Raw genomic sequence first — 25,520 nt, 5'->3', positions numbered from 1 at the left:
TGCAACTCCCTCTCCCCTTTAACACACCTTTAACCCTCTGTGACCTTGTGCACTCTCAGCAGTGCCACCCTACTGAGACTTGTTCCAAAAAACCAGTGTCAGTCATTCACACATTTGTATAAATAAGCCATGGACGGGCTCCTTTTCTGGGCTGGAAGTGGCATTTAAGCCCCAGTTGTTCCGCGCTTGAACCGGCGGCTGGCCGTATCTATAGCTGAAGCTGCTCCTGCCTGAGGGGGACAAAAACATGTTTGCAGCACACACTCATCACAGGCACACGGGCACATGTGCGTGTGCGTGCGTGTGTATAGGTGCACACGCACACTCTTCCAGGATCCCAGGGTGGAATATAAGTCACACTTTCCAAAGGTTGTTATGGGTGTTCCAGCACTGAGAAGTGCTGCCAATGCTGTCCTCCAAAACGGAAGCGAGTGAGTGTTCCCATGCTGGAACGAGCCGGCTGTGTCTACCCTTAACGGTGGTGGCGGAGGGCGGGGGGAGGTCAGGTCCCAGGGACGCTGATGACCCTGGGTATGGGGTGTAGGGGGCTTTGCGTTTACTACAGAGTCGCGTTATAAACAGGACTTCTTTTTAATGGTAGTGGGCACCAACTCAAAGATGTCTGCTGAAAAACTCTGTGCTCTTCTCTCTGCTGACTCATTTGGTGGGAATTACAGCCCCAAATGCCAGCGTGTGGCTGAGCCACATGACCCTCCACTGAAAAATAAGGACAGGATAGTTTCGGACTTGCAAACAAACAACGGAGATGCAGCCAGATCTTCTTCCTCTGTTTGTTTTTTTCATTCACATCAACAGCTCTACACCCAGCGTTCAATGTGACCCCCCTGGGTCAGTGCCTCCAGATTTGAGAAGAGAGAGGAATGGGTCACAAAGTGACCGCACCGCTTTTTTTTATTTTTTAATAAGTGAAAAGGAAACTTGGTATGTAACAGAGGGAGGAAATGAAAACTCTGAATGGTCTGATTTTTCGGCTGAGTCCTAGAAGTAGTAGCGTGATAAATAAGCTGGAAGGAGAAACAAACCCTGGATTCCAGCTCACTCTGCCACTAACTAGCTTGGTCACCTGTACTGTCACTTTCCCTCTGGGACCCCAGGTTTCTCATCAGCGAGATGAGGAGGTTGGTCTTGGCCAGAGTGGCACTTCCCTGGAACATACAACCCCAGGCCAGCACCCACCCCAGGCACGGCTTCTTGGTCAGCTCATGTTCTCCGGCAGCCCTCTGAACCCTTCTCAACCCCGCTCTCTGTGAGCCATTAGCAATCGGTCAGAAATCTAACAGCTACATGTGGTTGTCATATCCACATGTGCTGTGTTTGCCAACTATTTCCAGTAGTTTCCTGTCCAGGATTTTGGTAGGATTGCACTGCCTGCCTTTTTGGGTGACTAGTTCAGGCCAATGAGTCATGAGCCAGTGAGAAATGGGTCACTTCTGGGCTGGGGTGCCTCAGTGCTGCCATGAGACCCTCCACATCCCCCATCCCTCACAGGGCAACTGGAATGATCAAGTCATTGAGCAGAGGCCTGGGCCGACCTACAATGGACCTGCTCCATGAATGAGAAATAAGCCTTTATTTTAAAAAAAAAGTAAACCTCAGAATTTGGGGGTTGTTTGTTACTTCAGCGTGTCTTGGCCGTTCCTGACTGATACATCATCCTTGGCCTCTTTGGCCCTGAGGTTCTACAAATCTGGGTCTGGTGACTTGGCCGTTCTGCCTGATTCAGAGCTGTCCCTTGGGACACTGACACCAGACCAAAAAGTTTATGGCAAGGACTCCCATGATGTTAGCGCTCAGATCTGTTTACGGTCCTTCAAGGACAGTTTTCCCAGCTAGTCGAGACACACCAGAGCCAATGTCCAAACACTGACCACACCCTTCTGGTGTCGGGATGTCCTGAGAACCAATATAACAGCTAGCAGTTCTGCGTTCACCTCTCTTTGTTTGTACGACATTTGCCAGCTTGAAAAACAAGTTCTCACACCAGTTTTCCTTTAAAAATGGTGGGTCTGGGGCTGTCCAAGGTTCTGTGTTTTACTCCTAAACCTTTCCTCTAGACCAGTAGGAGCCATGACACTAAAGCAATGTGTGAAGACAGAGGGAAGGAACGCCACCCATGATGCTAACCGACCAGAATCTCACTCACCAAAGAGGTAGCTTCTTCCAGGAATCATCCGGGCCCACGTGTGTGCAGGGCTGTGTAGGCGCAGAGATGGAGAGAAATGGACCCTTCCCTCAGGGCATCACTGTCCAGGGGGTAGAGTGCAGTGTAGCAGGAGGTGGAGTCTGTCAGGCTTAAGCCTCCCTGTTAGAAAGTGAGAATCCCAAGGTTAGTCTTCAGCAGAGAGGCTGAGTCACGTAACGCTCAGGCCTCTGGAGCCTGCAGACGTGTCTTCACAACCAGTTTTCCCACTTTACCACTTAATTCACTGTAAACGTGGGCCAGTTGTTTAACTGGACAAGCTGAAAAATCACCTGTAACTAACACAACACTGTTAATCAACTACACTCCAATATAAAACGAAAATTTTAGAAAAGTCATCTGTAAACCAGGCAGCAACATCCATTAACACAAACTTACGTATGAGTGATGGAGCCCATGCTTTGCGCCCGAGCCTGCTGCCCGACGTCTGCTGGGGACTCCCTAACCGCCGGCTGCTGTCACCCCACTCCCAGCAGGAAAGGGACACTCGACTCTCAAGGGCACCCCACACGTCTGTCCCTGCCACCCTGTGCTCAAGAAACCTAAGACTCACTCGCTGAAAGAAACATCGGGCAAACGAGGAGGCTCTTAGGAGCCCGACAGGCCTTTGAAGGTGCCGGCAGCCCCATCGCTGAAGCTTTAAGTCCCGAGAAACAGTCACTATATGAACAGAACACTTGCATTAAATGTGCTAGACATGTCTAAGAGAATACGAATAGAGAATCCCTGCTCTTTTTTGCCATTTACAAAATTTTTATTCAAAAATTAACATACCGTAAGATTAATTTTCAAAATTCCACTCATAATAATGAACTAATTCAAACATACAGAAGAGCTCAACCAGACCTTGCTTTGCACACGGCCGTGTTAACCCAAATCACACATAAACCCACGGGCACGTGTGCCCGTGAATGTGGAGCCACCAAAGCCAGGACTCCTTACACAGTGATGTGGTAAATACTTCTCTACCCCCTCATGGGTTTGACAAGCTTTTTAAACACTGGAATGGGATTTCTGGCAATTTTTGTTCCATCCTTTGCACTTCTCTGTGTTTTTTTCCCCTTGAAGTCTGTATATGGAACAGGCATTCCCTCTGCAATCACACTTTACGGTTAAAATAATAATGCAAAACAATAATGCATCTTGAACTCTGCTCTTGAAATGTTTACATTTGATAGCTTGTTTCATTTCCACTACACCCATGTGAGTTACTTGGGATTAGTACTATTTGATTGTTGAGGATACAGGCTCAGAGAGGCGACATGAGTTGCCCAGGGTCACACAGCTCCTAACAGGGTGAGGTGGAGAGTCAATTGGTGTTTTTTCATGTAGGACAGCTCTTATCATTGAACCAGAGCCACCTCCTTGGACGGTGAAAAGTTCTTGGGAAAATTTTACTGCTGAGATGATATGGCTTTTTTTTTAAAAAAATTATTTATTTATTTATTTTTGGCTGCGTTGGGTCTTCGTTGCTGTGCGTGGGCTTTCTCTAGTTGTGGCGAGTGGGGGCTACTCTTTGTTGCAATGCACAGGCTTCTCATCGCGGTGGCTTCTCTTGTTGCGGAGCACGGGCTCTAGGCACGCAGCCTTCAGTAGTTGTAGCACATGGGCTCAGTAGTTGTGGCGCACGGGCTTAGCTGCTCCATGGCATGTGGGATCTTCCTGGACCATTTCTTTTTTTTTTTGGAAAGATGTGGCATTTTATTAACAGATGGTCATAATGGAAATGTTTCACAAATAGGGAAACTGAGGAACACATAAACGACCAGAATCAAATCACAAGACCTGAATGAATACTGATGGAACCAGCTCAGTCACACTTACAGTTGTATTTCCTATCCATTTTTCTTTGAATCCATGTCCCCTGCACTGGCAGGTGAATTCTTAACCACTGCTCCATCAGGGAAGCCCAAGAGATGATATGTCTCTTAAACAATGGCACACGTTCCTGGTTGAAAGAAGCATTTCTCTTGAGTTAAGGGGTAGGAACTCACTCTCCTGCAGAGAGGATGCTGAAAAGAAGCCGTCAGCCCTTTCTCCCTCTCCCTCAGCTGAAGAGTAAATATATTATGGCTGTGTTTAAGTTACGAGAACTTAAAGAGAGAGAAGTTTACTAGTTGTGGGTAATCTATACAATCTGTAACTACAAAATCATTTCTATTTACTTATTTTGAAGGGTCTAACCTGGTATTCTTTTAAAACAACCCATGTGTTGACTGCAGAAAGGAAAACTAACCATGGCAACCGTGGTCGTGGAAGATAGAGAGCTGACAACAGACAGCGTGCAATCGGAGTTTGGGGCTCAGAGATCATCTAAAGCAGCACCTCCTGAACTTCGCTCTGTGAGCAATTTTCCTGGGGCTCTTGTTCAAATGCAAACGCTTATTTGAAGGTCTGGTATGGGGCCCAGGACTCTGCATTTCCAACCTGGAGTCTCAGGGCCTTGGATCTGGTTTCTCAGCTCGGAAGCACATTAGAATCACCTGAAGCTTTGAAGATCCTGGCACCTGAGCCCAACAGCAGACAGATTAAATCACACACCCTGGCGCTGGACCCAGGTGATTCCAGTGTGTGCAGCCAGGCTTCAGAATCACTGCTTAGAACAGTTCTCAAACCTTTAATCCCAGGAACACTTGACATGCTTAAACATGATTCAGGATTTTTTTATTTTTATTTTTATTGGAGTGTAGTTGATTTACAATGTTGTGTTAGTTTCAGGTGTACAGCAAAGTGAATCAGTTACACATATACATATATCCACTCTTTTTTTAGATTCTTTTCCCATATAGGCCATTACAGAGTATTGAGTAGATCTCCTTGTGCTGTACAGCAGGTCCTTTGATTCAGGATCTTGAAGACCTTTTCCTATCATATTTATCACATTAGAAAATAAAGCTAAGTAATATAAAAAAATTCACTTATTGATTCACTTCATTTTACGTTAAAATGAAAACGTGTTTTATGGAAAGTAACCATCTCACAAAACAAACAAAATCGAGTGAGGAGAGTGGTACTGCTGCATGTCTGTGCCTCGAGTATCTGCATGACTAGGACACGGCTGGGGCCTCCCCGCTGCCCCTCCCTGCATCTGACCTGCCGCTCTTTATCTTGTTTCATCCCTAGAGACGCTGACCCAACGTGGAACTCACGGAAGAGGAAGCTGAGCTCCGAGGGTGCAAGGTCTCTGTCCAAAGTCACACCGTGAGCACCAGGGCCCAGGCTGACTGACTCTAAAACCAGCACTCTCAACCGCTAGGCTAGATCCCCCCCAATAGGTGGACGAGACACAAGGGACTGGATCTCATGCTCCTTAAGACCCCCGTGAACATTTCCTGGAAGGTGCTCAGTGAGCCCCCAGTGTCCCTCTGTCTGACGCCTGCAGCCTGGACTGTCACGTGTCTAGCCTTCTCACCGCCCAGCCTGCAGTGACTGATGCGTTTTTGATTCCGTGAGATTGCGCAAATTCATGCAGCGCTTCCTGTGGGTCAGGCACTCCTCTGGCATTCCATAAATACCAACCCCTTTTATCTTCATGGTAACCCTGTGCCGTAGGTTCAGTGTTGCTCCCATTTTACAGGTGAGGAAACTGAGGCCACACAAAGCCAGGATTTGGACCTCTGCAGTCTGGCTCCAGCTAAAGATCTGTCCTCTGCCGCGTCCAGTGACAAAGGGACCTGCTCTGGTCTAGAAGGCCACCCTGAGGCGGTGAGGGCCTCTGCCTGGAATCCTGGAGCATCTTTCCCTCCAGTTCAGAGTGTCCGCCTTGGCACTGGGCTCTGAAGCCATCCACCGGCCCTACCACTGCTCAACAGGGATTACCTCTGTCAGCCTGCAGTTCCTCCTCCGTTCTGTTACCTGCTCATGATAGCCTCTCCTCTGTACCTTGCTGGCCGTCACTGTGGCTGGGGTGTACTTCTCTTCCCCCTTGGTGATGGCTGTGGTTAGTGGCATGTGGGCAGGAGTGACAGCCTGTGAGTCCTGAACCAAGACCTGGAGAGCCACAGTGGATTCCGCTTCACCCTCTAGCATTCCTGCCACCATCATGGGAAAAGCATGCCCGTGGAGCTGCTGGCCTTAGAACAGGCAACACGTGGAGCAGATCTAAACCTGGCCCACAGCAGAGCCACCCGGCTTACAGATCCGAGAGGAAGAAACACATATTTGCTACTGGGAGCCTCTGCGATCTCAGGGTCATTTGTTACACAGCATTAAGTGCCGAGGGTGTCATTTGATAACAGGGTGGAGACGATGTGTGAGCCGCTCTCAGCGCGGTGTCTGGCTCAGGGCAGCCCCCGTGGACGTGAACCATTATAACAGCTACTTCAGTTGCAGTTTCCACACAGCCCCTCCTCTTTCTCCCTTCCTTAGTCAGCCGAGGCTCTGCAGCCTGCCCACCCCCCCCACCCAAAGGAACGAGGTGCTCACATACCACCGAGCAACAGGCTTGGGAGCCCGGGCCAGGTTTGTGGAAAACGGGAAAAAGCCCTTGCCTCAGTGAATGGGGGTTTTCAACCTTATCTCAAATTCTCTTGGTGTGGCTGGTGGGTTTGTGCCTGATGGTGTTTTCTGAAAGGGTCTTTGTGGTATGAGCGTGGATGAAAATGAGAACCAGGAAGGAAACAGGCTTGACTTTGTTAAGAAGTGTTCCGGGTTTCAAAGGAAACTTGAAGGTGAGTCCAGGGCGTGGGCCTGGCTATGGATTTACAGCAGACCCAGGACTCAGTGCCAGGCATGGAGGGAACCTGCCGTCCCAAAGGTGTCCTGGACGCCGTCCTGAGCCTGCTGGTGCCACACCTGCTTTCTCTCGTTGACGTCTCACACAAACACACAACTTCAGCTATTTACTGGACCAGGAGAGCGGCCCATGATCCAATCCTTTTCTGATCATCTACAGAAGGTAGTAGAAAGGATCTGCCATCAGGAGCTCATTTCTCTCTGAGCCTCGGTTTCCACGTCTGTGATAGACGGACACTGTAATGCAGACCTCATGAAGTTGTGGTGAGGACACAGCAAGAGCGAGCGTGTCCACGCTCCCAGCCCCTTAACTGCGGCACGACGCTGGCTATTAGGACGGCGGTCCTCACCTTTCTGTTTCAACGGACGCCAAGCTCCCCAACTTGTCTCTCAGCTCTGACTCACAGTGGCCGCTGCTAAACTGAAATGCCCTCTGTTTATTGACATTTCTCATCTGCAATTAACATGTAATGAGTGCCCTGGATGGACGAACGAAGAAGAACCTTTTCCTTCCAAGGAAAGTGGGAACTTACTCTGTGGTACTGGGCAGCATAGTTAAGACGAATGGAATGAATGAGGCAAAGGAAACTCAAGCTGGATATCAAGAAGTTCTGCGCATAACAGCTATTAGAGGAAATGGTGACAGGGCTGTGTGGTGAGCCAGGCGGAACCAGGCTGGGAAAATACCGGCAATGTGTAATTTCACAGCAGGACAGTGGGAGATGTCGTGCTCGTGCCCAGGCAGAGAGGGGAGCAGGGGAGCAGGACGCAGCCAGCAGGGTGGCAGTGACTCGTTACACTCTCGCAGGTGTCCTACGGGGGCTGTTTCTAACCACCATGGGTCATTGCGACTAAGCCGGGCTGTCATTCGGGTCATTGCTGAATCTCAGAATAGTGCAATTATAGGCGAGAATCTGGAATCAGGCACTGTGAAAGGATGCATTCATTTAAAGGAGGGGCTTAATAATAACCTATAATAACTAAATAATAAATAATAATCTATCATAAGTAAATAGTGAGCAATAAGCTATAAATAATACGTAATAGTCTATGACAATGGAAGGTACCCCACCTTCTTCACTTTTCACAGCCACTAAGAATTCATTTTCCAGAACATTCCCCTCCCCACCCCCAGTTCTCTTTTCCCAGACCAAATCAGACACAACACTCTCGCGGTGCTGAAATCACGCCTCTATCCAAGGCTCGCACGTGGACCGGTTTCCTTCTTTGATTTGATTTTAATCTTCATTCATCGTTACTTGAATGTTCTGGAGGTTTTGCATTCCGGAATCTTCTTTGGCCTTCTCGTTTTTTGTGATTTTCCCACTGAGATAAGACATTTGGGGTCTGTTTTGGGAGTAGTGAGGGGTGAGTGTCAGTAAAAAAGAAAAACCCAAAAAACGTGAAAAACTATCTTCCCTTCGATATCCACAGACTCTCAGTCCATAAATGGCTTCTTTATTCCAGTCCTGTTTTGGAGACCATCACAGAAAATCCCTGACACTGCCTTCTGCTGATCTGCAGTGTTTCTCTGTGTCTCAGGAGCCACTGTTTTGGGGCAAGAACACGGGGAGATGGGGGTGACCCAGCTGACACAGCAGCTTAAATGTGGCCCCAGCATGTCCCCACCCCGGGGAGACGATGCTGGATGGAAAGTCGGGTGGATGGACTCATTGCAGCAAAGTGGGGTTTGTGCTCCCTGAGCACATGCTCTGCAGACAAAGGGAAACTGAGTCGAGGAATGTTAATTGCTTCTGGTACCGTCCCGTTTAGCCATGGATTAACCCTTATCAGCAAGTGGCTTCTTAAGTCTAATTCTGTCCCAGAAGGGAGGCTTGGTCTGTGCCGAGCTGAAGTCGGCCCTCATTTCCCAGGATTACCCGGCCAGTGGGGTCCCACGCTAATCCCCACCTCATTTTAGTTAATTTCAACCTCCTGCACAAACCCTTTCCCCGAAGCTACCAATAAGAGACAAAAAAAAAAAAAAAAAAAAAGCCCAGCTTTGTTCCCTCCTCCTGTCCTTGCCCAGATTTTCGGAGATAAGAATGAGCCTGGAAAGGCCACCAGCAGACTCCAGAGCCCCAGAGAAGTGGACAGACTTTCCCCTGGGGAAAGGCCAACGTCCTCTTTCTTCCAGGCTGTGCAGAGGTGCCACCTGTGCCCGTCGCTGGGCAGGGGCATGCGTTTGGACCTTGCAGTCCCCTGGGTTAGCTGCTCTCTGAGCCTCGCTGGTTGGGGATGACCAGGGCCCCTTCGTGGGCCGATTTGGGGCTTACAGCCTCTCCCGGGTCCCACGTGGGGCAGCGTGCTCGGTCGTGATTACTCCTCATGGTGGAGAGTTGGTCCAGGACTTTTTCAGGGGTCCCACTAGAGACTGCATCTTTTTTCTCTCTTTTCTTTCCCCAGCTAGCATGGGGAGCAGATTCTATAGGAATAACCAGGACAGGCCTGTGAGTCTGTGCCCTCCTTGCTAGGGATCAGCTCAGGGCAGGGGTGCAATCACACTCAGTCTACCCTCAGTGGGAATTAATGGGGAGGGGGCAGCGCTGCAGCTGTGTGAGCTCACAGAGGACTCGGGGCCTGAAGCAGCCAGGTGCCTGGGGAATAGATTACACCCCCCAGATCGACTCCTAGTGGCTGAGCTGGGGACTTCAGCCAGAACTGGGGGACCCGCAGAGAGAGCAGAGGCACCCCCATGGTGGAGAGGCTGCACTTTCCTCCCACTGGGTTTTTATTAATACGTCGCTCTCTATTTGAATTTCCTCCTGTATGCAAGAGAACAAGACAAAAATTCAAAACACCTGGTAGTTCAAAACTTACTCATTAAAAAAAAAATCCTGCTAATAAAGACGATACAGAAAAGATGAAGTCCAGATGAACCACAGCTGCCGGTTCAAGTGACAAATTCGCATCCCTTTCTTCTCTGTGAGTGGGGAAAGGGGAAGGTATCAGCGGTTTAAAGTCGTTTAATGCAGATTTCCATCATTGTTATCCTAAGTGGAATCATTGTTATCGCTGTAATAACATTTACCCAGCGTGCCTGCGCTGGGTGCCCTGCATATGGCGACCACATTGTCTCACAGAAGCCTGGAGCTTCCCGGCCCTGACAAGGGGATGCTTCACGGGGCGTGGGGAGGGGGCTGGCGGGCAGGACGCGTAGGCCTCCCGATTCGGTTTGGCGGTGTTTCTCAGAATCTCGTAGACTGTTTGCAGCAGAATCCTAAACGCCTGTCACATCGAATGCGAGGGGACTCTGCATTTGTTTAAACAAATGTTGCAGATTACTCTTAAGCACATGAAAGTCTGAGTTTCCCCATCTATAAAAACAGACAGATGCTAATGCCTCCCTCACAGAATTACTGCTGGGGTGTTCAAGGGAGATGATCCAGGCGAACAACAGGACGAGGGCACTGATCACTGTTAACATTCAGCAATTATTATTATTGTGGTTGTTACTGCTATTGTTATTGACAAGCAAACCCAGACCCAGAGAGGGAAAGCAACTGGGCCAGGGTCACACAGTGACGAGGGAGCCAGCACCCAGGGTGTGGACCAACCCCAGGGCTGAGGTGAGGGGTGCTGAATGCTGAGTCCCTTCCCTCGTCTGGGTTCCCTACAGGTCCTCCCCCAGAAGGCAGTTCCTCTGCTCCCGATGAGAAGAGAACATTTCAGGGTTCTCCCTGTTAGAGGCGTGATGACTCTCTAGATGTTTAAGTTCCCATCAGCAGGAGCTCCGAATGGGGCTGACATGAACCATCTCAAGGCAGGAGGTTCCATCAGAATGACCTTGTGGCCATTTTCTTAGGGAAAACAGGCCAATCAAGGCTTGATTCTTCTGGTTCCCACACACTCCAGTGGGATGGGGACGCCAGTTTGGCTGCATGATTTTGTCCGCATTCAGAGATTTTTCTTGCTCATTCCGTAACCCGATCAGGATTCCGAGCCCATGTGTGTTGGGCTGTAGCTGGAAGCCCAAGCTCAGGGCTATAATCGCGGCCTTCAGGCCTGTCTCAGTGACCCAGGCAATTTGGGGGTCAGTTGAACAGAAGCAGGCTGCAAGTTCACAAGAAGGCCAAGTTGTGTGAACAAAATGCTTATGAGATTCCCGGGTTCACATCTCGCCTTGAGATGGCCTCACAAGCCTCCCCGGCAGGCAGAAGCAGGCCAGGAGGTATAGCTGTCGACGGGGAAACATGATGAAAGGCTGGCCAGCCAGCGCGTGGGGCTGGCACAAAGCACATATGGATCATCTGTAGATTATAGGATCGAGTGGTTCAGAAACGTAACAGGTCGTGTTCTCTTCCAGTAGTAGGCGGAAAGATCTGGGTAAGATGAGAAGCAGCTTGAATCCGTTCCATGGAAGATTCCAGGAGGGGTTAGCGTTCTCTAATTCCCACTGCCGATTCTGCCCTATAGATTTAGTCAGGCACCGGGGGCTGAAGCATACCACCTTCCTCATTCATGGGTTTTCCATCCAGGATAAACTAGGAAATAATGGGAAACTTGAAAGAAGTCCCTCAGCACGTGCTTCCACACCAAAGAGGCTGTGTTGTTTCCCTGTCTGGAGCCTCTGAGTAACTTGAGGTCAATGCACCCATCAGATGAAGAGTTTGGAGGCTAACATCTGCTCTTTGGTCAACGGCACCCAAGGGCATGTCCAGGAAAGGCTAGTTAGAGTGGACTCTCTCTGGTTGCCTCTGTTTGGTTCTGGGTCAGTTACAGCCTCCGAGGTCATGGTCCATTTGGTCTTGGCATCTCAAGAGCGTGAGCTCTGGAGCCAGGCTGCTCCTCCCATCCCTGCTGTGTGTCCTTGGAAAGTCAGTTAGTGTCTCTGAGCCTCGGAGGTTTACACTCTTCATATGTAAAGCGGGGATATTCACAGTGCCACATCACGTGGCTGTGAAGATGCAGCGCCGCGGGTGGGAGGGAGGGCGATGCACGTAAAGGGCTTCACCCAGTGCGGGGCACAGAGCAAAGCCCTCTGTACGGATACGGTGCTCTCATTGGTGTTACCATCCTTCTTCAGAGAGTGCCCATCAGTAAGCACGGCTGTGAGCCCAGCTTCTGCTTTGTAGACTAGAAAGAGCCAGAGGTGGGAGGAGGCAAAACCAGGAAGAGGGATTCGTGGGAAAATGTCCCAAGTCTTTCTGAGCTCCTCTGCTCCATCTGTGAGCGGGACAGAGAGGATGCACCTATTCTAGTTGGGTTGCTGAGCTCTTGAGAGGGAAGGGGTCAACGCCAGGGCTCTACATGCAGGAAATATGTTCTTTAGGCAAACCTCTGGGACCTTTCCCTTCCTGGGCTGGTGTCTCCTTCTGACCTCAGAGGTGAGTTTGGCCAATCCTTTGTGCTATTCGTGTCTGTCATGTTTGAGATCCCCAGAAGCTGCCCCAGGACAAGGATTCTAATGTGAGTTGTTTATTTGGGTGGTGATCCTAGGGAACACCAACAGGGCAGTGGGCAGGTGGAGAAGTGACCCAGAGCAGGGACAGAGTCAACTGGGGAGGAGTTGGGGGTGTCATGATCAAGCAAGTTAATCTGGGAAATGATGTAGAGCACAGACCTCAGAATTATCATGCCCAAGGAGAGGGAGCTGGGGTATTTACACGCCAACCCTCATTAGTTACTGACTGGGGGCTACTCCTGTGGGGGGGAGGGCGGTTAATTCCCTGGAACTCTGTCCCGCCACGCGTGTGTGTAGGCAGAACAGACTCCGGGGACCTCGGACAGCCCTCCACCAATGAGATGGGAGTGCCGAGAGCTGGAAGAGGTTAGGCAGTGCCCCGATGGTGTCTGCTACAGATCACTCAAGAAAATCGTCTGCCTTCCTCTAGCCTACCTTGACTTCTTCCTCTGGTTTTATTTCTTTTGTCTTTATCTCCCAGTGTTGAAATGCTGCTGCCCTGCAACTATATTTTCAACTTATTTTACTGGGTATATCTTGTGCCCTATGTAGCTGATAAGTTCTCTTGAGGGCGGGAACACGGTTTCCAAATGCTCAGATAACAGGACACAAATTCCAAACACAGATGTGTTCACGGGTTTTCTCTGTCCCTTGGGTCCACTGCAGAATATTCTAAAATCGCCAACGCTGCCTTTCTCTTCCCAAAGAGAAGTCTTCAGCGAATGAGCAGCTAGGTCTATAGCATAATAATGGAATAAGGGGCTGGGGGGAGAGGAAAGTGGCTCAGGGCTCAGAGTGGAGTTTGGGAAGGACTTTCAGTGTGCACAGCTCTGATGCAGCATCTGGGCACACAGGGAAAGGAAGACAAGGAGGGTCTTTCCAGGCAGGCTGTTAGGGATGGTAGGTCCAAGTCCCTTTGTGGTTTTAAAGGAAAGTAAGTAAACTACTGGAGTTATTCTGAAATTACTTTTGATTGGTATACTGTGTATTTGGATTGCAATGGATTTCTGAGACTGAACTACGTAGATTCTGGGCTTAGATAAGGACTCAACTGTATTTTCCAGAGGGCGAAAATGCACATGCCCTAGGTAACCAGTAAATGCTTGTTGAATGAATTAGTGGATATTTATGAACGATTAGAGCTGGAATATGCCTTAGAGACTCTAGTCTAGGTGTGTGAAGCTCAAACGCCTCTGTAAAATTTCCAGATAAGATGCAAGATGCCCAGTGAAATTTGAATTTCAGACTAAAAAAGAGTACTTGTTAAAGTATAAGTATGTCCTAAATATGACATGGGACAAACTTATACTAAATTTGCTAAATCTGGCAGCCCAGGTTTAGGACATGTGCTGGTCGTGGAATTTATATCAAGTGCAACAAGCCATCAGAGGATCGGGAGTGCCAGGGAGTGGGGAAGTTTCAGGATTGGTGGGCACGGGTCCTAAGTGCATTTCTTTAAAAAAACAAAAAACAAAATCATCCTCTGGGCAAAACAAAATGCACCTTTTAAGCTAATGTTCTTATTTTAAGTAAGGAATCTGAAATGCAGAGGAGAGGAGAAGCAAGGAGCCTGCAGACCCCAGGCAGTCAAGGCAGAGACAAGGCTGGACCCAGGTTCCTCCCCCGCAGGCCACTGTCCCCCTGCCCTACATCACAGGGCAGGCTGTGCGCGTGTCTAAATGTATGGCTTTTGATGCACGCCTACCTTCAAAGGGCAGGTGATGGGCGAGTATTCAGGGTAAGAGCAATTTCGTGGATCACTAGGTGTAGCCAGTACACATTCTCCCCGAAGACTCTGAGTGGACCCCCTTGGTCTCCTGTTGCATCCAGCAGACACTATGGCTTTTCTCCCAGTGCAGCCAGCTGGTATTATTTTTCTTCATTTTTGCCATTTGAGGTGCTCTTGATGAAGGTACAACAGTTGGGATATTAGGTAACATATTCCATATCTTGGGCAAGTTATCCTGCCTTTTGAGTCTCATTTCCCTCGTCTGAAAAATGGGAGAGCTGGGAGGATGTTAGGTCTCTCTGATCTCTAATGAGGGGGATCAGGTGCCCCACTTTGCCTGGGAGTGTCCTGGTTTATGCCCATTGTGCAGTGTAGTCATCAACTGTGCTCCCTTTGTACCCTCCAAGGCATCCTAGTTTGCATGAAAAATGAATGGTACGCTCCTTCCAGGCAGTGGTGTGCTGGAGTCACCCAGCATGGGCTCTCCAGACCTGATGACTATGTGTTCCCAGTGAGGTCCCACAGGTAGCTTGAAATCAGCCATAGACAGAGTAGTTACACCACGGCCATGAGCAAGCACTGCTTCCGCCTAGAGAACTGGCTGTTAACCTAGTCAGCACACCACGGACTCTGCTCTCATGGTCGACAACCACGTTACATACATGCCTGGACAAACTGCCAGGTGGTCAGTGAGTGAGCATTTGACTCCAGAATCCATTTTATTTTTATTTTTATTTTTTGGCTGCGTTGTGTCTTCATTGCTGCACGCAGGCTTTCTCTAGTTGCGGCGAGCAGGGGTTACTCTTCGTTGAGGCACGCAGGCTTCTCATTACGGTGGCTTCTCCTGTCGTGGGGTATGGGCTCTAGGCACGCGGGCTTCAGCAGTTGTGGCACATGGGCTCAGCAGTTGTGGTTCCCAGGCTTTAGAGTGCAGGCTCAGTAGTTGTGGCGCACGGGCTTAGTTGCTCCACGGCACGTGGGATCTTCCCGGACCAGGGCTCGAACCCGTGTCCCCTGTGTTGGCAGGCAGATTCTTTTTTTTTTTTTTTTTTTTTATTTTATTTTTTTGCTTTATAACAAATTTAATCAGTTATACATATACATATGTTTCCATATCCCCTCCCTTTTGCGTCTCCCTCCCACCCTCCCTATCCCACCCCTCCAGGCAGTCACAAAGTATCGAGCTGATCTCCCTGTGCTATGCGGCTGCTTCCCACTAGCTATCTACCTCACGTTTGGTAGTGTATATATGTCCATGCCGCTCTTTCACTTTGTCACAGCTTACCCTTCCCCCTCCCCATATCCTCAAGTCCATTCTCTAGTAGGTCTGTGTCTTTATTCCTGTCTTACCCCTATGTTCTTCATGACATTTTTTTTTCTTAAATTCCATATATATGTGTTAGCATACAGTATTTGTCTTTCTCTTTCTGACTTACTTCACTCTGTATGACAGACTCTAGGTCTATCCACCTCATTACAAATAGCTCAATTTCATTTCTTTTTATGGCTGAGTAATATTCCATTGTATATATGTGCCACATCTTCTTTATCCATTCATCCGATGATGGACACTTAGGTTGTTTCCATCTCCGGGCTATTGTAAATAGGGCTGCTATGAACATTTTGGTACATGTCTCTTTTTGAATTATGGTTTCCTCAGGGTATATGCCCAGTAGTGGGATTGCTGGGTCATATGGTAGTTCTATTTGTAGTTTTTTAAGGAACCTCCATACCGTTCTCCATAGCGGCTGTACCAATTCACATTCCCACCAGCAGTGCAAGAGTGTTCCCTTTTTTCCACACCCTCTCCAGCATTTATTGTTTCTAGATTTTTTGATGATGGCCATTCTGACTGGTGTGAGATGATATCTCATGGTAGTTTTGATTTGCATTTCTCTAATGAGTAAAGATGTTGAGCATCCTTTCATGTGTTTGTTGGCAGTCTGTATATCTTCTGTGGAGAAATGTCTATTTAGGTCTTCTGCCCATTTTTGGATTGGGTTGTTTGTTTTTTTGTTATTGAGCTGCATGAGCTGCTTATAAATTTTGGAGATTAATCCTTTGTCAGTTGCTTCATTTGCAAATATTTTCTCCCATTCTGAGGGTTGTCTTTTGGTCTTGTTTATGGTTTCCTTTGCTGTGCAAAAGCTTTGAAGTTTCATTAGGTCCCATGTGTTTATTTTTGTCTTTATTTCCATTTCTCTAGGAGGTGGGTCAAAAAGGATCTTGCTGTGATTTATGTCATAGAGTGTTCTGCCTATGTTTTCCTCTAAGAGTTTGATAGTGTCTGGCCTTACATTTAGGTCTTTAATCCATTTTGAGCTTATTTTTGTGTATGGTGTTAGGGAGTGATCTAATCTCATACTTTTACATGTCCCTATCCAGTTTTCCCAGCACCACTTATTGAAGAGACTGTCCTTTCTCCACTGTACATTCCTGCCTCCTTTATCAAAGATAAGGTGACCATATGTCCGTGGGTTTAACTCTGGGCTTTCTATCCTGTTCCATTGATCTATCTTTCTGTTTTTGTGCCAGTACCATACTGTCTTGATTACTGTAGCTTTGTAGTATAGTCTGAAGTCAGGGAGCCTGATTCCTCCAGCTCCATTTTTCGTTCTCAAGATTGCTTTGGCTATTCGGGGTCTTTTGTGTTTCCATACAAATTGTGAAAGTTTTTGTTCTAGTTCTGTGAAAAATGCCAGTGGTAGTTTGATAGGGATTGCATTGAACCTGTAGATTGCTTTGGGTAGTAGAGTCATTTTCACAATGTTGATTCTTCCAATCCAAGAACATGGTACATCTCTCCATCTATTTGTATCATCTTTAATTTCTTTCATCAGTGTCTTATAATTTTCTGCATACAGGTCTTTTGTCTCCTTAGGTAGGTTTATTCCTAGATATTTTATTCTTTTTGTTGCAATGGTAAATGGGAGTGTTTCCTTGATTTCACTTTCAGATTTTTCATCATCAGTATATAGGAATGCCAGAGATTTCTGTGCATTAATTTTGTATCCTGCAACTTTACCAAATTCATTGATTAACTCTAGTAGTTTTCTGGTAGCATCTTTAGGATTCTCTATGTATAGTATCATGTCATCTGCAAATAGTGACAGCTTTACTTCTTCTTTTCCAATTTGGATTCCTTTTATTTCCTTTTCTTCTCTGATTGCTGTGGCTAAAACTTCCAAAACTAGGTTGAATAAGAGTGGTGAAAGTGGGCAACCTTGTCTTGTTCCTGATCTTAGTGGAAATGGTTTCAGTTTTTCACCATTGAGGACGATGCTGGCTGTGGGTTTGTCATATATGGCCTTTATTATGTTGAGGAAAGTTCCCTCTATGCCTACTTTCTGCAGGGTTTTTATCATAAATGGGTGTTGAATTTTGTCGAAAGCTTTCTCTGCATCTATTGAGATGATCATATGGTTTTTCTCCTTCAATTTGTTAATATGGTGTATCACGTTGATTGATTTGCGTATATTGAAGAATCCTTGCATTCCTGGAATAAACCCCACTTGATCATGGTGTATGATCCTTTTAATGTGCTGTTGGATTCTGTTTGCTAGTATTTTGTTGAGGATTTTTGCATCTATGTTCATCAGTGATATTGGCCTGTAGTTTTCTTTCTTTGTGACATCCTTGTCTGGTTTTGGTATCAAGGTGATGGTGGCCTCGTAGAATGAATTTGGGAGTGTTCCTCCCTCTGCTATATTTTGGAAGAGTTTCAGAAGGATGGGTGTTAGCTCTTCTCTAAATGCTTGATAGAATTCGGGCAGGCAGATTCTTAACCACTGTGCCACCAGGGAAGTCCCCAGAATCCATTTGTGAAAAGACATTTTGGTCCATCCATGTTGCTGCAAATGGCAAGATTTCATTGTTTTTACGGCTGAGTAATATTCCATTGTACATATGTACCACACCTTCTTTATCCATTCCTCTGTCGATGTACGCTTAGGTTGCTTCTGTATCTCAGGTATTGTGCGTAATGCTGGGAGGGCAAACCGGGTGGTGGGGGTCAATAGTATGGGACGGAAGGAAACTAGACTTCTGGCGGTGAGCATGCTGAGTGTGGAAGAAGTACAAATGGAATACTGCACACGTGAAACCTATATAATGTTATAAACCAATACAAATGTTAAATAATGAAAAAAGCTACTTTGGTGACAATTGAGTTGACATAATCTGTGTTCTAGTTCTTCTGTAACTGACCCATGAAAATGTCCACTTAAGCCAATGTCTGTCCTGGTCCTCAGTGGTTATAACGCTGTGAAAGCAAAGTTCCCTGGCTTTGAGTGAGTTTTTCTATTTCATCTGATGCTCTCAAGGAACGAGCAGCCTGCAGTTGGCTATTCCGGGTCGCCCCCTGGTTGGGTGACCATTTCACCTGATGCTCTTCTGAAAAAGCGCATTTAAAATGTAGCCCTTGTCACGTGTGGAGAGGCTGCAGGTGAGGCTAGCTTCGCTCCTGGGCTTCCTTCCTCGTGTCTAGGCCGACAGACTAGGAACTTTTCCCTTGAGATGGGGAGTCTCTTCCCCACCCCACCCCTGGGAAGGGGTACAGATATCTCCCCACCCTCCAAGAAGGCATGCCTGAAATATGCTGTGTGCGCCCTGAGCACAGCCACTCACAGAGCCACTCCTCTGACCTCTGACCTCCTTATGTCATCGGCAGGGAGCCCAAGACCCAGGGTTTTGAGACTGAAATGAGATAAAGCCTGCAAGGCACACACAGAATGATGGTTACGCAGCATGGTACTGGACCCACGCAGTTTGATAATCAGAAGTTTGCTGTTCTTGTTGTTGGGGTTTTGTTTGGTTTTGTTTTGTTTGCAGTGGCTGTAATTCACCGCTTCTCAGAATCTGTGATCCCACTTCCTTCCTTCCTGCGAGGAACCTGAACCTCTTAGTCCTGTGATTTGTTCAGGCCCCAGGTGGTTTGGAAAAATCACATACTTCACCTGCTTTGATGCCATTATGGATTCAAGAATGGGGCTGCAACATAAACCCATCCAATCAGAGCAAATCTCGGGACTTGGGTTGGGTGAGGTGGGGAAGACACCCTGTCTCCTCTCCTGTAGGTGAAGAAGGAAGCATGGAATCTAGTGCAGTTGGCAGCCACCTGACCACCTCGAGGGAAGCCATTGTGTAGGTGAAGCTGCCCTAGAGAAAGAGAAGCACAAGTCTGGTGGCACTGTCAACTGCTGGAACAAACTGAGCCTGAAGCTCGCCTGATCTCTGGATTCTCCAGTTATATGGGTCCATAAATTCAAATTAATGCTTAAACTAGTTTGGATATGTGCTACTTGCACCCTAATCCATTGAAATGCTTTTCTGCATTTCACACACACAGTGAGGCTGTGCCAGAGCCTTCCAGCTAAATGAGACAGTGTACAGTGAGACAGCGATAGTGAAAAGCATCTCCTACAGCACTTAACACATAAAGGCGCTCCACTGAAAATTCTGAGCTCTCCCTTCCTTCCATCCCTATTGTATTCAAAGCAATTTCAGCTACACCGTCAAAAGTTAGATTTCCAGACTGCTCACAGAAAAAAGGCTCTTTGGCCTGGACTGTTTGGGGCTTTTTCAAGTAATTGCATGCCTTGGCAAATCTTAAGACGATGCCTTTATTCCTCCCTTGAGACAGAGTATGTGACACACAGACCCGCTTGGAATGCAGTGAAGCACTAGCTACAGGGCTGAATTTCAATCTGGGAACTGGTTATGTTCAGTTAGGATTTTAAGAGCTGCTCTCCCCCATTCCGCTTGCTGCTAGGGACTCAGGAGCAAAGACAGGGGTCCAGCTGAACGTCACCCCTTAGGCCAGCGGGCAGCTCTCCCCTCCAAAGTGCAGCTCAGGGAGCCAGGCCTCTCCCGCACTGCAGCTCTCACCTCCTGCAGCAGGGGTTCATGACCTGCACCCTTGGACCACGGGGAACCCAGGAGGTCCACACACCAGGATGGGAAAAACATTCTCCCGCTATTTGCACTAACCTCTCGCTGAATCATAGATGTTGCTTCCGATATGAATGCGGGCAGCAAATGACGGCAGCAGAGCAGCACCAAGGAAACTTCTCCCCTGCAGAGATCAGATATTTTCATATAACATTTCCGTTGTCGTGGATACCTTGAAACTTTGTCTATCCTCATTCGAAATTACAGTTGACATCTTGTTAGTGAATGTATTTGTCAAGAAATGCATACATTACTATATCACAGATGTTTACGGTTATTGCAATGCTCTTCTGTGACCCTAATATGCTGGTTGTTATTGCTATTATTATGTAATCATTATGTCCCCACATGTCAAATGTCCCTGTCATTCTCCCCAGGGAGACTGTGAACTCCTTGATGAAAAGGGCCGTGTCTGACCCATTTTTATTTCCTGCGTCGAGCACAGGGTTGAGAATCCAGTAGGAACCTAGCAAATATTGGGCCAAGTGAATAATGAGGAGGTACAGTTACTTTATGACACTCTTGTCATAAGCCAGGTGAGAGGCCTTCTCAAGGGACATGCTGGGACATGCACTTAAACGTGGACCACATCCAAAACCCTGCTTCCAAGTGAGGTCTGCCTGCTCGGTCACACTCATTGAAAATCAGTCCCACAGAGGTTGGGATTGACATGTATACACTAATATGTATAAAATGGATAACTAATATGAGCCTGCTGTCTAAAAAACTAAATAAAATAAAATTCAAAAAGAAAGGAAATCAGTCCACCCCACACACATACACGTGCACACATGTACACGCACACACTTACACACACATGTACACACAAATACACAGCAGCCAGAAGCTGCCCCCGGCCTCCAAGGAGAATATTTATGATTTTTAATAAATTGGGACCACGGCTCATTAAGCTCCTCACCCGCGCCCCCGAGGCCCCTGCAGGGCCCTGACGGTTGACTTTTCATATCTGAGCGCAGTGAGGCCGCGCATGCCACACCGATGAACGCACAGGGGACCCGGCTCTGTCCCTGCCGCCCAGAGAGCGCTCCTCTTTCAAATCAGATTAAAAGAAAACAAGAGTGTGGCCCATCCCCAGTGCAAGGAGCACGGAATTGTGTACTGCACTGAAGGAGGAATGTGGCCCATTAATTACTATTTGTCGTCAATTAATTGCTATTTGAAATATGGCCCCAGCTGTGAGCAGCAAGGGGAGTGACAGTCGTGTGCTTACGAGCTGGTGTAATTCATCCTGGGGGCGGGCAGGGAGGCCCACGGAGGTTTGGGGCATTTTTGTCGGGAGAGAAAATATCCAGCAGCACGTTTCCTGGACTCGTGAGTAACAATGATAAGTGAGGGGCTTGGGCCGTCGGGGGCCCAGGCCAATGTATCGCATGCAGTTGAGAGGTGGGTCTTGGAGCCGGCACGGTTTTCTGGGGCAGTGACTGAACATTCCTGGCCACTGACGCCAAGGGCGGGCTTGACATGGGGGGAGGTGCGGGGCAGCAAACTCCTTCCCTGCGGTGGGTTAAGGGACCTCATGGTCAAGAGACATTCACGGGCCAGCTGCTCATGCAGGGGAGGAAGGAGCGGGGTGGCAGGGGGTGGGGGGCGTGATTTCACTCCCGTGGTTCCCCACCCCGACCCCGATCACCAGCCCAGGGGCCTGGGCAGTGACTTAGGTTAGTCAGTGAGCTCAGGGCCAGCTGGTCCCAAAGCTTGGCCGTGGGGCTGAGTGTCCAGCAGTGCAGTTATTTCAACTGTTAAGACAAGAGCGTCCCTCTTTGGGGGCATTTTTGAGTGAAGGATAACAGACACAGGGTAAAGGGCACAAAGCTTAAGCTTGATCAGCTTTGCAAAGCAGACGTGCCTGCATAACCATGACCCAGCTTGAGAGCCAGACACCCACCAGCCCTCAAGGCTGTCCTGTGTCCCCACCCAGGTCGTTCCCCCCACAGAGGAGCCCCCTGTTCTGGTCGCACTCGCAGGAGAGGTTCTGGCTGTTTCTGAGCCTTTGACCGGGCTGCGACCGTTCCTCTCACTTAGCATAAGGGCTGTGACGCCCGTCCGGCCCGCAGCGTGCAGCCCAGACTTTCTCGCTGTGAAACGGCAGCACTTCTCAAAGCCTTTGGTCTCAGCACACTTTCACTTTCTTTATGTCTATGAATGTATACTGAAATTTAACAAAATGGAGAAATTTAGAAACATATTTATTAGCTTATTTGGAAAAGTAATGAACACACTACATGTTATTATACATAACATGTTTTAATAAAAATGACTACATTTTCAAAACACGCAGTGAGTGGAGTGGCCTTGGTTGGCCTTTTACAAATCTCTTTGTGTCTCACTCGACAGAGGAGAGCTGGGCTCTCACAGCCGCCCCTTCCTCCTGTCTGCTGCGATGTCACGTCACGCAGGAGTTCTTCTGGAATTCTCCTCCAGATGCTCTCGCGATGGGAGTATGAAAGCAAACGGATTTTGGTGATGTTATGAAAATGCTCTCTCAGATCCCCTGAAAGAGTCTCGGGGACTCCCAGGGTCCCTGCACCCCACTCTGAGACCCTCTGCTGGACACTATTCCAATGTGCGAACATGTCACAACGTATTTTCCATCCTCGTGTTGATGGACATTTGCGCTGCTTCCAATTTGGGGCCATTATGAATGAATTTGCTATGGACATTTCTGCGCGTGTCTTTTGGTACACACACACCCCCCACCCACACATACACACGCAGTTTTGTTGAGCACATACTTAGGAGCAGGATTGCTGCATACTAGGGTGGCTCATATTAGGTTCAGCAGCTCTACCCAAACTGTTTTCCAAACTGGTTGTTCCAGGTGGTACCCACCCCCCTGACCCCAGGCAGCATAAGAGGGTGCCAGCTCATTTTTCTCCTCTTTTATTAAAAGTAATTGACCTTATCACAGCATGTTGATGGTCAATGCAGGGGAAGAAAACTTGTGAACCACGTATATTTTTAAAACCTTCCATTTGGAAATAATTTTAGGTTTTCAGAGTTGCAAGATTAGTAAAGAGAGTTTCTGAATACAGTCCACCCACTAAAGGTAACTTCGCACCCGACCCATGGACCTTGATCAAGATGGAGAAACCAACACAGCTATAGTAGCAAGACACGACCTCACTGGGATCTCTGTTTCCCACGAAGGCCCTCTTCTTGCTCCAGGATCCCATCCAGGGGACCACGTCACATCTAGTTGTCACGTCTCCTTAGGCTTCCCCGTCTGTGACATTTTCCCAGACCTCCCTTCTTTTTTGTGACCATAATGCTCTGAAGAGTCCTGGTCAGATCTTTTGCGGAATGTCCCTTAAATTGGGTTTGTCTACTGTTTGCTCATGATGAGACTTGAGGATATGGACTTGGGGGAAGAATATCACAGAATGGATGTGTCCTTCCCATCCCACCTATCAGGAGGTGCATGCTGTCTGAATGGCTTATCATGGGTGATGATCACTTGACCACTTTGGGCGATGCCTGCCAGCTTCCTCCACTGATAGTTCCCTGTTCTCCCCTCCCATACTCTATTTGGTTAGGAGAGAGTCACCAAGTCCAGCCCATATTTAAGCTGTACGTCTTGGAGGGCAGAGTATCAGAGAATTTGTGGACATAACGGCTACAGCCGTAACAGCAATCGATAAATCTTTTAGGGGAGACACTTTGAGGCTCTGCAGCTATTCTGCTTCTCCTAAAGCCCCACTACTAACTTCAGCATCATCAGTAGATATTGCCACAGCAACTCTTCCTAATGATGATTTCTGATTTCTCTCATTCCTTGTACACTTATTATTTGGAATTCTTTTGTAGGAAGGATTTGTCCCTTCTCTTCCATTTATTTATTTATTCAATCATCTATTTATATCAGGATGGGCTCATGGAGATTTATTTTATTGTTCAGGTAATAACCCAATACTCTCATTATTTATTTTGTTGGGCAAATTGTTCCATTTTGGCCATTGGAAGATCTTTTGGATTATTGACTTCTGTGTCCTCTTGACACTGCCCTTTTTTTTTTTCAAAAACACACACTTTAATTTCTGACACTACAAGATGCTCCAGACTCATCTTGTATTTTCCCAGCGCAGCCTTCGAATCAGATCTTCAAGGAGCTTTGAACCAGGTTCCTTTTCAACCTTCTCTAAAGTTATACTGATTATTTACACATGGAGAGTATTGTATAGGGTATTCTGATTTCCACAGGGTAAAAATGAAATGTTTTGTGTCATCAGTGGTTGAATGTGTGTTTTATGCTCTATCTTTATGATGTAATCAAGCATCTGTTTTCCTGGTAACTTTCTTTCACAATTATAATGCTTATTTATAAAGCAGGTAAGGATTGCTACATGGTGGGGGCACCCTGTGGTTGAGGATCTGTAACACTGGAGTCAGCAAGCGGCTGGGGGGCCGTGGGTGGTGGCAGCTGAGTGCAGACACTTCAGGCTTCTCCGTGATTGGTGTGATGTGTGTTGCCCAGGTCACTGCACCAGTGTTTGGCCATTACTGCACCAGAAAGCAATGCAATCACCCAGGGTGACTGCGCTGGCAGACGGGACTCTCAAATATAAACCCCTAGGAATTCTACCCATTAAACGTTCTTCATACCATCCTCGACATGGGTGACGCACTGAGTGGATAATTACACAATTTGGTGATGATGAGTTAGACCCGTGACGCTGCTCTAAACACATGTAAAAACATGGCTGGTGTTGAAAATGGTGCTGAGAATTCACGGCACGGCAGGGCCATGGCTCTTTTCTGCGGGAATGGAAGGCTTCTGATTTCACTCCTGACCAGTGGTCACTGAGCTCCTGAAGCCACAATTTTGGTTTCCTCCTGAGCCCCCAAATGTCAATGCTCTTTGACGCTTTTCCCTTGAAGTGAGCAGTGTGACCTGGGCATGTGGGCCACCTCTCCATTCGGGTAGAAGGTCGCAACCTGCACACACATCTGCTCTCCCTCCCAGAGAAAGGCGCTGACATCTGAGGGACAGAATGGCATTTCCATGTTGGTTGCTATGGTGTTTTTGGCAGGAAAGGGACTAGAAAGGGTCTCCCTCTGGGGAGGGTATCTATCTTCTGATATAATTAGCCCATGTGAATCTCACCTCCTGTGGTTCCCTGGCCCAGGAGCTGTGCATTTGTCAAAGGGCTGTGATGGGACCCCCCACCTTGCGAGGGCGACACGGGGCTGAGGAATTTGTATCACCAGGAGCCCGCCTTGGGGGCTCTTCGTTCCTGATTCGTGACCTAAACTGCCCACCTCAGAGCCGCCTGCTCTGAGCAGCCTTATTCAACGAGAGCTGAAGCCACTGGGGACGAGAGCTTATGGAAACTCAAAAATCACCATCAAAATTTTCTTTCTTTCAAAGGCTGGATCTCAGTGAAAGCCTTTCAGTTATTTTAGTGAGTCCTTATTGAAGAATAATTTGGGGCAAAAGGGTCCATCAAAGCACTTAAGGAAAATGC

General features: G+C 47.8%; 2 long non-coding RNA genes across 2 annotated transcripts in view; one reads left to right on the top strand and one right to left on the bottom strand.

Annotated features, from left to right (window-relative positions):
- The window catches only part of LOC309795383, a 29,618-nt gene extending 9,484 nt beyond the window's left edge, over positions 1–20,134 (bottom strand). Inside the window, exons 1-2 of the long non-coding RNA XR_014292247.1 lie at positions 20,077–20,134; positions 2,165–2,323 (exon numbers count right to left, since the gene is read on the bottom strand). This is a non-coding gene — a long non-coding RNA (uncharacterized lncRNA). The remainder of the gene's footprint in view (positions 1–2,164; positions 2,324–20,076) is intronic.
- On the top strand, positions 384–4,494 carry LOC309795386. The gene is made up of 3 exons (XR_014292249.1): positions 384–431; positions 2,076–2,171; positions 4,444–4,494. It is a non-coding gene; the product is annotated as an uncharacterized lncRNA (long non-coding RNA).
- Positions 20,135–25,520: the final 5,386 nt, after the last annotated feature.

This window comes from Mesoplodon mirus (genome assembly GCF_964341445.2).
Source record: "Mesoplodon mirus genome assembly, chromosome: 19".
NCBI lineage: Eukaryota > Metazoa > Chordata > Mammalia > Artiodactyla > Ziphiidae > Mesoplodon > Mesoplodon mirus.
The sequence above is the reverse complement of the archived record's forward strand: the minus strand, read 5'-3'. Positions and strand labels throughout refer to the sequence as shown.